This window comes from Acartia tonsa, chromosome 15, assembly GCF_053477335.1.
Source record: "Acartia tonsa isolate MP-2025a chromosome 15, ASM5347733v1, whole genome shotgun sequence".
Taxonomy (NCBI): domain Eukaryota; kingdom Metazoa; phylum Arthropoda; class Copepoda; order Calanoida; family Acartiidae; genus Acartia; species Acartia tonsa.
This window is the reverse complement of record NC_137274.1, coordinates 4,315,322-4,328,410: the sequence shown is the minus strand read 5'-3', so window position 1 is coordinate 4,328,410 and position 13,089 is coordinate 4,315,322. Positions and strand designations below refer to the sequence as shown.

At 29.9% G+C, this 13,089-nt stretch overlaps 1 protein-coding gene across 1 annotated transcript in view; it reads left to right on the top strand.

Moving 5' to 3' along the window:
* LOC145307557 (uncharacterized) overlaps positions 1–12,361 on the top strand; it is a 104,548-nt gene extending 92,187 nt beyond the window's left edge. Inside the window, exon 4 of the mRNA XM_080150012.1 lies at positions 12,317–12,361. The gene's annotated coding sequence lies outside the window, so the exon portion shown is untranslated. The remainder of the gene's footprint in view (positions 1–12,316) is intronic.
* Positions 12,362–13,089: the final 728 nt, after the last annotated feature.

Below are 13,089 nucleotides of genomic sequence, written 5' to 3'. Positions count from 1 at the left end.
GCAGAAAGGGGTTCAATTTTAAAGGGTTAATTTGACTAAATAATTTAAAATGCCACAACACATATCACAGGAACCACAATTGAAAGATCCAAAAGAAACTTGCTAAAATAAACTTTTAAAAAATATTACATAATTAAAAAAAAAAATCATAATCTTTCATGTAATTTTATCGAGTCATAATTTTTTTTTACATACAATTATATTTTTTTATTTTTATTTCAGAGCCTATAATTGTAATGTGACTGATGAGATGAATGTAAGATATACTTTTTTTAATGAAATGATTTTCACTAGTGGTAGCGCTCGTGCCCCTTGCCTGCCTAGCAGCAGTCACTTGCCTTGCCTTGTAGCTTATAACTAACTTAATCTAATTTTTTTTTTTTTTTAAATTAGTGTTCTTGGCCAGAGTAATAGTTTTGTCAGAGGTTGGAGGGGGGAGTGTACCAAATTTTCAAATTTGAAAAAATTTTTGAAAAGATAACACCAAATTACTTATGAAATTAAAATAGGAATGATTTATTATTAATAATTACAAACCAAATTAATTATTTAAGGAGAGGTATGAGGAATACAAGAAAAAACTAGATGAAGCAGGTTATAAATATAATGTTTTTAACCCTTACAGACCAAGCCTAAATTCCCACCTTAAAGGGGGAATAAGGTTGAATATTGTAGATGCGAGATCTAAGTTTCAAATGAATTGAACGTACGGACATCACTTTTAAAGAAAAGCTTCACTTCTAGATTAATTTATCTAATCTTCATTATAAATATGTACAACAGAGATATTCACCTAATTTTGATTGACAGATGCCTCTAATTAAAGCTCTTACCTCAGGGGACAAGTTATTGTTATAATAGTCAATCCTTAGGCAGTTTTTATGCATTATTAAGCCTATTTATTATCAATATACTTCCATATATGGATAATATAGGCAAACCTATGGTAATTTATATGTGATTACCCAATGTTATATGTTTATATTGAAATATGTACCCATTGTTAAAATAACCATGTAACTATTTATGTAAACTAAGCATACCTAAAGCCACTGATCTATTTAAGCGCTCGCTTAACATACAGACATGAACAGACAGACTGCCAAATCCAAGTAATTAGTTATCTTTATAGCTTGCAATCACTAAAATCTTCAGTTATTTATAAATTCTTGAACTTATTGGTTCTCCTCTCTTCTCTCCTGGCTTAAAGGTAATATGACTTAGTTAATTTATCATGCATTGTATAGCTTAGATTTAGGTTCCTTTGTATTTGGCATGAATTGTGCATAGGTCTTATGTTAGAGGCCTAACACTATGCACAATTAGATGTCTTGGACTTAGGCACACTCTTGTCCTACACTACTTATGTTTATTATCTCCTATCCTATAACTTTCACACTTAGCTAATTCACATGTATATATAAATACACTTATTTAACCTGTTTTCCTTCCTTTTTATACTTGATATACTTATATTATATTGATCTAACATCACAACCAACCATTTACTCTTAGTTTAAAGCACTATAATACCATGCGTGGGTATTTATTGGACTTCAACTGGAGTTCAACTAAATTCATATTATAATTGTGGGAGTAAAACAACAAGCATTCTTCACTGACACCGATTTTGAGAATGTCTATGGGTATTTCATTGAAAGTCTAATTTAAGTAGTACTCATAGAAGAGCGATCTCCATATACCAAGTTTTGGACAAGCGTCCCATTTGCACAACCAATATGATATCAGCACAAGATAACCGTACCATTTCATAGATTATAAATAACTTAAAGATATTGACATATTCAATTGTATAAGTCTGTTTATAGCTTAAAACCAGCACAACTCAATGTCTTTTTGCGTAAATAGTTTGGTTCCCTAATAACTCGAAACACCCCAGCATCTCACAAGGCTGTGTTGGAAGGTTGAATTAAAAAGCTTTTGTTCAATGATAAAGAGGAAACCAGTTAACATTTGATCTTGTACATTTTCTTAACATTATTGCAATTAGCAATGAAAAAATATATAAATTTTATTTTTAAAAAAACCTTGACAGGAGAAATTTTAAAAAGCATCTTATTTTTTCTCATTTATACATATTTAGATATGTAGGATAAAATTTTCACAAAAGATTAACTTATCTAGGAAATCTAGGAAATCTTCTTCTTGATGCATCAAAGGCAGGACTATTGGAGAAAGTAAAGGATTATATATCTTATGGTACTGATGTGAATTCAAAGGATAAAGAAGGTAAGTTACTTATTATATTTCTAATCTAATATCAATTTCTGCATGTCCAATCATTCAATTGTTCATTGACTGTTTATAACATCCTTCATCAATCTTGTTATTTTACTCTCTCTTTACATTTAAGTAGAATGCCAAAACATATTACTCAAGAACTAGTTGATGTATCTAACAATTACAAAGTGGCTTAGAATTATTTCTTTGTAAATTCTTTATTTTTAAATTTTAAATTAAAGCAGTTAGTGCAATTATGAGCAATTAATTTAATTGTCTTAAATTTCAGATGTTTCCCTAAACTACCTCTTGAGCACTTAATCCCACCATATTTATGTAATTGAATATAAGAGAGGGAATTAGTTTTTAATTAGTTTTTTTTTTAATTTTTGGTCTGCTGTTTGGTTAGTTTGTATTGGTTAGCCCTGCATGGTTAGGCAGGGAGTAAGGGAGGGGACAATGGATCGAATATTCAATTTTTAGGAGTCTCAGACTTTGGGTACTGGCTTAAAGGGAATGTGCACGATTACAGCAGATTTTGGCTGACTTTGGGTACTTGCGCATAAATGCCTCGCTAACTAGCTGAGCTAGTTTTGAATATGCAGACAGAAAATTTGTTATTAATGGCTGGTTTTAACAAATATTTTTTCCCAAGAAAATGTCATTTCATGTATAGAAACTCTACTGTGATATTTATGTATAAATTAATCTAAGAACTGCTTGACTTTATGTGTCAGTTAAAAATATATGAGAAGGGTTTAGGTAGTTCTAAACAAGATTTTTCAAGTGATTAATTACAGAATGTTTACTACATTGTGATGTATTGATAATTTAATTTTCAAGTAAATGATTTTTTTCTTAGAATTAATTTTGTTCTAAATTAGGTTGCCATAATCCCTTTAAAATTTTGGTAATATTTTCTTGATAAATCTGGTTTTCATTGCTTTTCAGAGAACGCTCTTAAATTGAATTAATTGCCCATTGTCCCCTCCCTTACTCCCTGATGGTTAGGGCACCACAGTTGTAGGACCTTCAGTTTTAGGAATCCTCTGCAGACATTTAATACAAGAGTTATGGCTAACCTTCAATTTAACCCATTAGTGCCGAGCGCCACTGTTATGGGCCGATCGAGCTGAAAATCTCAGGGAAGCTTTATAATGGTAAAAACGGAAAACGTATTTTTTTGTTTTGCTCTAGTGGCGTGCACAGGAAAGTTGCAAAAAAACCCGGTTTGGCTTGGCCATAAATACCAACCAGGCATTATTACCCGTTTTGGGCGGTTTCTGCCGGCGTTAAAACCCGGTTTTGCTATAAAAACCCGGTTATTACAACCAAAAATTGAAAAATGTATTTTTTGAACGCCAAACACTTTTTAGAACTTTGATACGATCCGTAATTGAAAACTACATAACCTCATGTAATCTATAGAGCTACAAGTAATATACGAAGTGATTTATTTCAAATTTAGTGTTTCGGCTATAGGTGCCACCATTTTTGGGTAAAAAAACCCGGTTTTGTTGTTGTTGTCAAAAAAGATCTATTAGTAAAACCAGGTAATAAAAATTTCAGACTCCAAATGGAAATGCCAAACCGGGCTTATATAGGGCGTAAAAAAATGATAAAAAAATCATATAAAAAATAATAATTTAAATAAAACGAATTCACAAATAGATGAACTTGTCAATAAACTTTAGATTTAACGAAAAAAATCAGCGTCTTTACTATAAAAACAAAAAAGTTAGATGGGGTATTTTGAATTTTCATGATTTTCAAATTTTGTTGAGCTATATTAGCAAACGGAAGTAAGCAAAACTGCCTGCTCCAGGGGAAAATGAAAGCCAGGGTCTTAGAGGGGGGATTCATACTGCAATTATGAAGCCGAAAACCGTTTTTTTTTTTCATTTTCTGGCACCGGGTTTTAATGCCCGGTTCGGCACTAATGGGTTAATTTTGAAATATTAGTAGGTAGAGGGGGGGGGGGGGTAAATATTTGAAGTACATTGAGGTAACAACAAAATTAACTGAAAACTTTGAGATAAAAGCTACAAATAATCATGGTTAGTTAATTTACCCAACTTATCCACCAATATATACTTATTACTTTTCTATTTCTCTGTGTATCTATAAATCTATCTAAACTACACAATATATAATAAATCTAATATATTTATATCTAGGATGGTCAAGTCTTATGTGGGCAGCAAGGAATGGAAACACTGAGGTTGTGGAGCTTTTAATACAACATGGAGCTGACATCAATGCCAAGAATAAATGGGGTAAGTTACCAATGCCAAGGATAATTATGGTTATTTACATATTATAATTATAATACTATATTTCCATCATATATATCTATTAATCTATCTTAATATACATTTATTACAAAATTATACTTTTCTATATATAGCTCCCTAAGTATCTATAATTCTACTCTAAACAACACCATATAAGCCATAATAAATCTAATATATTTATATCTAGGATGGACAAGTCTTATGTATGCAGCAAGGAATGGAGACTCTGAAGTTGTGAAGCTCTTAATACAACATGGAGCTGATATCAACGCCAAGGATAACAAGGGTTAGTTACATAATATTATTATAACATTATATTTCCATCAAATATATCTATCTATCTATCTATCTCACTATACATATATTACAAAATTATACTATTCTATATATAATATATAATATTCTATATTATGATATAATATTATATATCATAATACTATATTTCTATCACATATATCTATCTATCTATCTTAATATACATATATTACAAAATTATACTTTTCCATATTTATTTCCCTGTGTACCTCTGACTCTACTTGGGCCGGATATCCGGTATGGCTGGTTATCTGGCCGGATATCTGGTCATTTTCAATATCCGTCAGGATACCAGATATTAAAACTATCCGGTTAAATGATATCCGGCCGATTTTTGACGCCGGATATCCGGTAATTTGCTGGATATTGAACGTTGGCCAGATATCCGGCCAGAACCAGATATCCAGCATTAAAAATCAGCCGGATATCTGGTATCTGGCCAAAAAAGTATCTAAACTCTAAACTACTCAATATATACTAAATCTAATATATTGATATCTAGGAAATACAAGTCTTATGTATGCAGCAAGGAATGGACATTATGATGTTGTGGTTGTCTTATTAGAACATGGAGCTGACATCAACGCCAAGGCTAATGATGGTTAGTTACATAATATTAAATATCATAATACTATATTTCTATCACATATATCTATCTATCTATCTTACTATACATATATTACAAAATTATACTATTCCATATATATAGCTCCCTGTGTATCTATAATTCTACTCTAAATTAAACAATATATAATAAATCTAATATATTTATATCTAGGAGCTACAAGTCTTATGTATGCAGCAGAGTATGGACACTCTGATGTTGTGAGGTTCTTATTAGAACATGAAGCTGATATCAACGCCAAGGATGTATCTGGTTAGTATATAATATTATTATAACATTATATTTCCATCATATATATATATATGTATCTATCTTACTATACATATATTACAAAATTATACTATTCTATATATAACTCCCTATATATATATATAATTCTACTCAAAACCACACAATAAATGATAAATCTAATATATTTATATCTAGGATTTACAAGTCTTATCTGGGCAGCAAGGAATGGACATACTGATGTTGTAGAGCTCCTAGTGGAGCAAGGAGCTGACATCAAAGCAAGGAGTAAATGGGGTTAGTTACATAATATTATAATAATAATATATTTACATCATATATATCTATCTATCTATCTTACTATACATGTATTACAAAATTATACTTTACTATTTATATTTCCCTGTGTATCTATAATTCTACTCTAAACTACACAATATAATAAATCTAATATATTTATATCTAGGATTTACAAGTCTTATCTGGGCAGCAAGGAATGGACATACTGATGTTGTAGAGCTCCTAGTTGAGCAAGGAGCTGACATCAAAGCAAGGAGTAAATGGGGTTAGTTACAAAATATTATTATTATATTAGTATATATTTATTTCTATCACATAAATATCTTTTGATCTATCTTGCTATACTTATATTACAAAATTTTACTTTTCTATATATATTTATATGTGTATCTATAATTCTACTCTAAACTATATAATATATCTAATATATTTATATCTAGGAGATACCAGTCTTATGTTGGCAGCATGGAGAGGAAATACTGATGTTGTAAAGCTCTTATTAGAACATGGAGCTGATATCAATGCAAAGAGTAAATATGGTTAGTTAATTACATATTTACATCACATAAATATCTTACTACACATATATTACAAAATATATGTATATGAATATACATAAACTGTAAAATTATACTTTTCTATTTATAACTCCCTGTGCATCTATAATTATATTCTAAATTACACAATATATTACATAAATAATATATTTATATCTAGGAGAGACCAGTCTTATGAAGGCTACAAAGTACGGACGTTTGGATGTTGTGAAGCTCTTATTAGAACATGGAGCTGATTTCAATGCCAAGGATGAAATGGGTTAGTTACAATTATTAATAATACTAAAATTAGTAGGCTGTCAAATTCTTTTTATTAACAGAGATAATTGCTCTACACACTAAAAGATACTTTTTTTGTGAGTCTTACTGTATATAAACAACAAATGTATGTTTATCTAGGTGATACCAGTCTTATAGTTGCAGCAAACAAAGGCCACACTGATTTTGTAAAGATTCTTCTAGAAAATGGAGCTGATGTCAATTTACAGAATAAATATGGTTAGTACACAATTTATTGTAATTATATCTGTCCATCAATCTTTTAATTCTTTATTAGAACATCGGGCTGATTATAGGAGAATAATTGTTACCTGCACAATACTTTTATTGTACAATAGTTTTATATTTGGGACAAATGTATGTTCATCTGAAAGATACCAGTCTTATACTTGCAGCATATAAAGGCAACACCTTTAATTTTTTATTAGAACAGGAGACAGAAAATTATTCTTAAGATACACAATACTATTATTGTATAATATCAATAGATAATAAATATGGATATGGATATATATGGTTAGTTACACAATTTATTTTAAATGTATCTATCCATCTACCTTTTAATTCTTTATTAGAACATGGGACCAGAATATTCATGGTTTAGCTACACAAAGAGTTTTATTTTTGGGGATGCTGCTTTGGGGGTTTCTCACCACCAACACTGGATTTGTTTCCAAAAATTAAAAAGACTACACATTTAGTATATTAGTATAAAATATTTTTATATATAGGAGACAAATGTATTTTTATCTAGGAGAAACCAGTCTTATGAATGCAGCATTTCAAGGTCACACTGATAGTGTGAAGATTCTTCTAGAAAATGGAGCTGATGTCAATATACAGGATAATGATGGTTAGTTACACAATTTATTTTAGTTATATCTATCCATCAACTTTTTAATTATTTATTAGAACATGGGGCTGATAACTATTCATAGGAGATAATTGTTACCTACACAATACTTTTATTGTATATAATGTTTATAGATTAGACAAATGTATGTTTATCTAGGAGATACCAGTCTTATACTTGCAGCATGGAAAGAATACAATAATATTGTGAAGATTCTTCTAGAAAATGAAGCTGATGTCAATATACAAAATAAATTGGGTTAGTTACACAATTTATTTTAGTTATATCTATCTATCAACTTTTTAATTATTTATTAGAACATGGGGCTGATAACTATTCATAGGAAAATTATTGTTAGCTACACAATACTTTTATTGTAGAATGAATTTATATATTAGACAAATGTTTATCCAGGAGTAACCAGTCTTATATGGGCAGCATATAAAGGACACACTGATATCGTGAAGATTCTAATAGAAAATGGAGCTGATGTCAATATACAGAACATTTATGGTTATTTACACAATTTATTTTAGAACATGGAGATGATGACTATTCATAGGAGAATAATGGTTAGCTACACAATACTTTTATTATATAATATTTTTATATATAAGACAAATGTATGTTCATCTAGGATATACCAGTCTTATGGTTGCAGCATGGAAAGGACACACTGAAATAGTGAAGATTCTTCTAGAAAATGGAGCTGATGTCAATATACAAAATAATTGGGGTTAGTTACACAATTTATTTTAGTTATATCTATCCATCTACCTTTTAATTCTTTTTGAGAACATAAAGATGGTGACTATTTAAAGGAAAATAATGGTTAGCTACACAATACTTTTATTGTATAATATTTTTATATATTAGACAAATGTATGTTCATCTAGGAAGTACCAGTCTTATATATGCAGCATTGGAGGGCCACACTGATATAATGAAAATTCTTCTAGAAAATGGAGCTGATGTCAATTTAAAGAGAAATGATGGTTAGTTCCTTAATTTACTATAGTTGTAATTATTGAATTAGGGTCAACACCCTTCCCCTATTAGAGCTGCAGAGCTAAACATTTTGTGCATGCCCCATGTTTAATACTTTGCTTTCTTTGCCCTTTTATTTAACAACCATTGGTTTTAGGCAAGGAAAAGTGAAAGTGATTCTGACAAACAATTCTGAGTGACAATTTTCCTACAACCCCTTCACATTTTTCTCCCCTTTTTTTCCCCTCCCCTTCCATTAGATAAAAAACAATTTTTACACCAACTCAACGCCAACAAAATACTTTCCTAACTTTTGGCAATTTCAAATGAAATTAATTGGCTGAATAGCAGTTCCTGGGTTTTAGGTCCTTTTTAACTTTGAAAAATTTAAATGGCTGTATTTTTTTTATTTTTGAAGCTAAAAGAACCATATTAGAATACTCTGAACAAAAATTTTGGTAGCAACAGCTGTACTTGGCAGGTCCAGCTGCAGCATTTAGTGGTCAGCAAGGAAATTTAAAATGTTATGTAAACTAGGGCTAAAGTTTAAAACTCAATATCCTTAAATAAAAAATTACGTTCACAGGAGCTATGACCTGGAGAATTTGAACCTGCAGGATTTTACCTGGAACCTGAAATTGACTTGAATTCATATATTTGATAATGGGATGTCCATACAACCTTTTATCTTTACAACTTTGATTGGGACTGGAATTTTCTAGTCCAGGTCCATTCAAAAATTGTGTTCATAGGAGCCATGACATGTAGGATTAGGACCTGCAGGATTGCACCTGTAACCTGAAATTGACTTTAACTCATATATTTCATAATAGGATGTTCTATGCTTTCTTTTATCTTCAAAAACAAATGTGTGACAGCTTGGATTGTGATCAGAATTTTCTACTATCCTCCCACCCTGTATATATATGTTTAATTCCTCTTTTTCTGTCCATCTTATATTTGGCTAGATATTTAGTTGTGAACATGTGTATTATAGAAATTAATGTGTCTAGGTTACACAGCACTTGACTGGGCAATTCGTGAAGGGAATACTGAAACTGCAGAAGTACTAAGAGAAAATGGTAAGTTTTAATAAAGTCCCATTTTGGTTTAAGCCTTAGCAGTTAGGGGAAATATTTTTCTTTCACATTTTCTGTTTTTACCCTAATACACTGGATCCTTAATGAGTTCCTAATCATTTGTAGAGGAAGAGAGGGGTAGGTCTAAAATGAGCTAGAGGGCTGAATGTGTATGTGCAGTTCCCTTTTTTATAGTTCTGACTTGCCTCCTTGCCCATATTATCTAGCAGCCCTAATCTGTAGGTCCTTTTTGTACTTAAAGAATAAATTAGGTAGATAAAGAATAAATTTTTTTTTGTATGGTTTCTTAATTTTTAGAGAGACAGACCAACAGATAGACAGATAAAAAAATAAAGAGTGTTGAGGCTACAAATTTAGGATTGACATTGACAATCTTTTTTTTGTACTAAATTGCTATTTATTAATGTTTTTGAGACACTTTTGTAACTTAATTGGTCACAACATAACCACACCCCACCCGAAGACGTGTTAGGTAAGAAAAAACCCCCCGCAGAAACGGTTTACACAGGATGTACTGGGACCTCATGGTGGTTTCAGAACATGCTTTCCCTAAATTGAGTTAGTAGCTTCCCATAGTAGAAAATTTTAAAATTACTTTTGGTGATCAAATTTTTACTTTTATTTTTAGACTACCTTCACCTAACCTGCTTTATTGTCTTATTTTGCCTTTCATTTTTATCATGCAAATTCGATCACATTACAGTTGAAATGACAGATATTGGAGCTTTCTAAAAAGGTCTCTAACATTTTTCTAGCTCTAATACTTTTTGATATATCTTATTTCAAAGTTTTGTTGTAAAATCTTCTTTTACACAGCAAAAAGTTGAAATATAATATTAGTTATTTTAGAGAAAATTACAAGTATCTTCATCTAAATCTCTCTAATATTGCTCCAAATTGACCAAATTGGACAATTAAGGTGCCTAAAACTATCTACATCCAATGGAAAATCCAATTACATACTTTTTAAGACTATATGGGCCAACAGGAGCATACTGAAGTGATTTTTAATAATGCTAAAGGAAAAAATATTTCCTGTTTTCTTTAAATAAATTGAAATATAATCGACTTTAGCAAGGATTTTAAGGTAAGTTATGGTGTATAGAGTTGTCACTTTGTAATTAGAAAGCCAATGAAACACGATCATCTGATATTTTGAACAAATAGAAACATATCGTAAGAAAAATAGACATAATCATAGAAAATAAACCAAAAATTGGTTAGAATTTTAAGCATTTCCAAGCAGTTTACAAATGTAATCTACTAATTCTAGTAATTTTTTCTAAGAATAGTTTATTGGCCTTTTAAATTTCTTATAACCTTATGAAACAAAATTATTTTTTGACACCTTAACTAAGAAAACATAGTAATTAAAAGACTTTCATAAATGATCTCATATATAATAAAAGACACAATTTATTCTTAGGCCACATTTTTTTTTGTTAATATACACTATTAGGTACTTTAAACTAGTACTGGGATTTGTAAAATCATAAATCATAATTAATTAGGAGTTTCTATTAACTTAAAACACCTTTTACATTATTAAAAATGACTTAAAAGTGATTTATAATTAAAATTAAATTAAATTTGTTTTTTTGATATTACATTTTAGCATTCTCCGGTTGACTTATAAAGTCTCAAAAAGTGTGGATTTGGATTGTCCATTGAATGTAGATAGTTTTAGGCACCTTAACTGTCCAATTTGGTCAATTTGGAGCAATATTAGAGAAATTTAAATGAAGATACTTGTAATTTACTCTAAAATAACTAATTTTATATTTCAACATTTTGCTGTGTAAAAGATGATTTTTAGCAATACTTTGAAATAAGATATCTCAAAAAGTATTAGAGCTAGAAAAATGTTAGAGACCTTTATAGAAAGCTCCAATATTTGTCATTTCAACTGTAATGTAAGCGAATTTGCATGATAAAAATGAAAGGCAAAATAAGACAATAAAGCAGGTTAGGTGAACGTAGTCTAGAACTAAAAGTAAAATTTGATCACCAAAAGTAATTTTAAAATTTTCTACTATGGGAAGCTACTAACTCAATTTAGGGAAAGCATGTTCTGAAACCACCATGAGGTCCCAGTACATCCTGTGTAAACCGTTTCGGCGGGGGGTTTTTTCTAACATAACACGCCTTCGGGTGAGGTGTGTAACAGAACATAAACAGATATTCATTAATATATTTTAATTAATTTAAATATGTAATTCATATTTCAGGAGCTAATAGAGGAAAGGATGTTGAATAAATGAGTAACAGTAAAAATAGGTAAAAAATTTTATGCAATTGACATATGCAATCATGCAAGAAGTAAAACCTAAAAGGGAAAATATTCTCTTTAATCATTCAAGATGAAATTCCATACTATGTTTAAAAAAAGATTAATGTACCAAAACCCCACATCCTTTTTTATACATTTTCTTTTGTAGAATATTTAAATCTATGAATAAGTTAAGCCCAGCAAATCTTTTTTTGTTGTTGTTGATTTATTTGTTATTTACTTATAAAATTCAATGTTAAAACTTCAGAATTGACAACGGCAGCAGATAAAGATCCTTTACAGAACATATTTTGGGTCATGTAAAGTAAACAAAGGTTTCCTCATATTTTCACAGAAGCTTTTCCAATTTGTCTAGCCCCTGCGGTGGGCTCTTACCCTGCAGGACAATCTGATTTGACCTGACCTAACCTGAGATAACCTACTGTGAAAATATGACAAAACTCAATTTAAATCCAGTTACAGACATTCTCCTTTAATGTAATAATAGTTATTTCTTGCATCATATTATAAACAGCTTTCTGCAGATATAAAATGTACAATCAAAAGATTAAAACCAGATTTTTTATTCTATGCTTTCAGTATCTTAGTCCATACAAAAACTGTTTTTAATCTTATAATTGTACATAATCTTAGTAAATGGGATATAATACATTGCTTGACATAAATTTTCATAAAGATCAAACTAAACAACCATCTGAGTAATGATTTGAATATTGGTTATCATTTTTAATATTTTAGATGAAAAAACAATAATTGTATCTGAAAGGAGTTATCAAATAAATAATTTTATAAAGTGTAGAATATGATCAATTTTTGCTACTTCAAGTTTGATTTTGAAAAGGATTTTTTCTTTGTGTTCTCGGATAGTCTGAATATTTCAAATTAAGAAAAATGAAGATAATAATCTAGTTTACTGACTAATTGGTCTTTTATGTCTTGTTGAATATCTTAATTACATTAAGGGACTGAGTGTCTACTATATTAACATGGTATATGGAGCAAATTGGCATGAATTTTGAC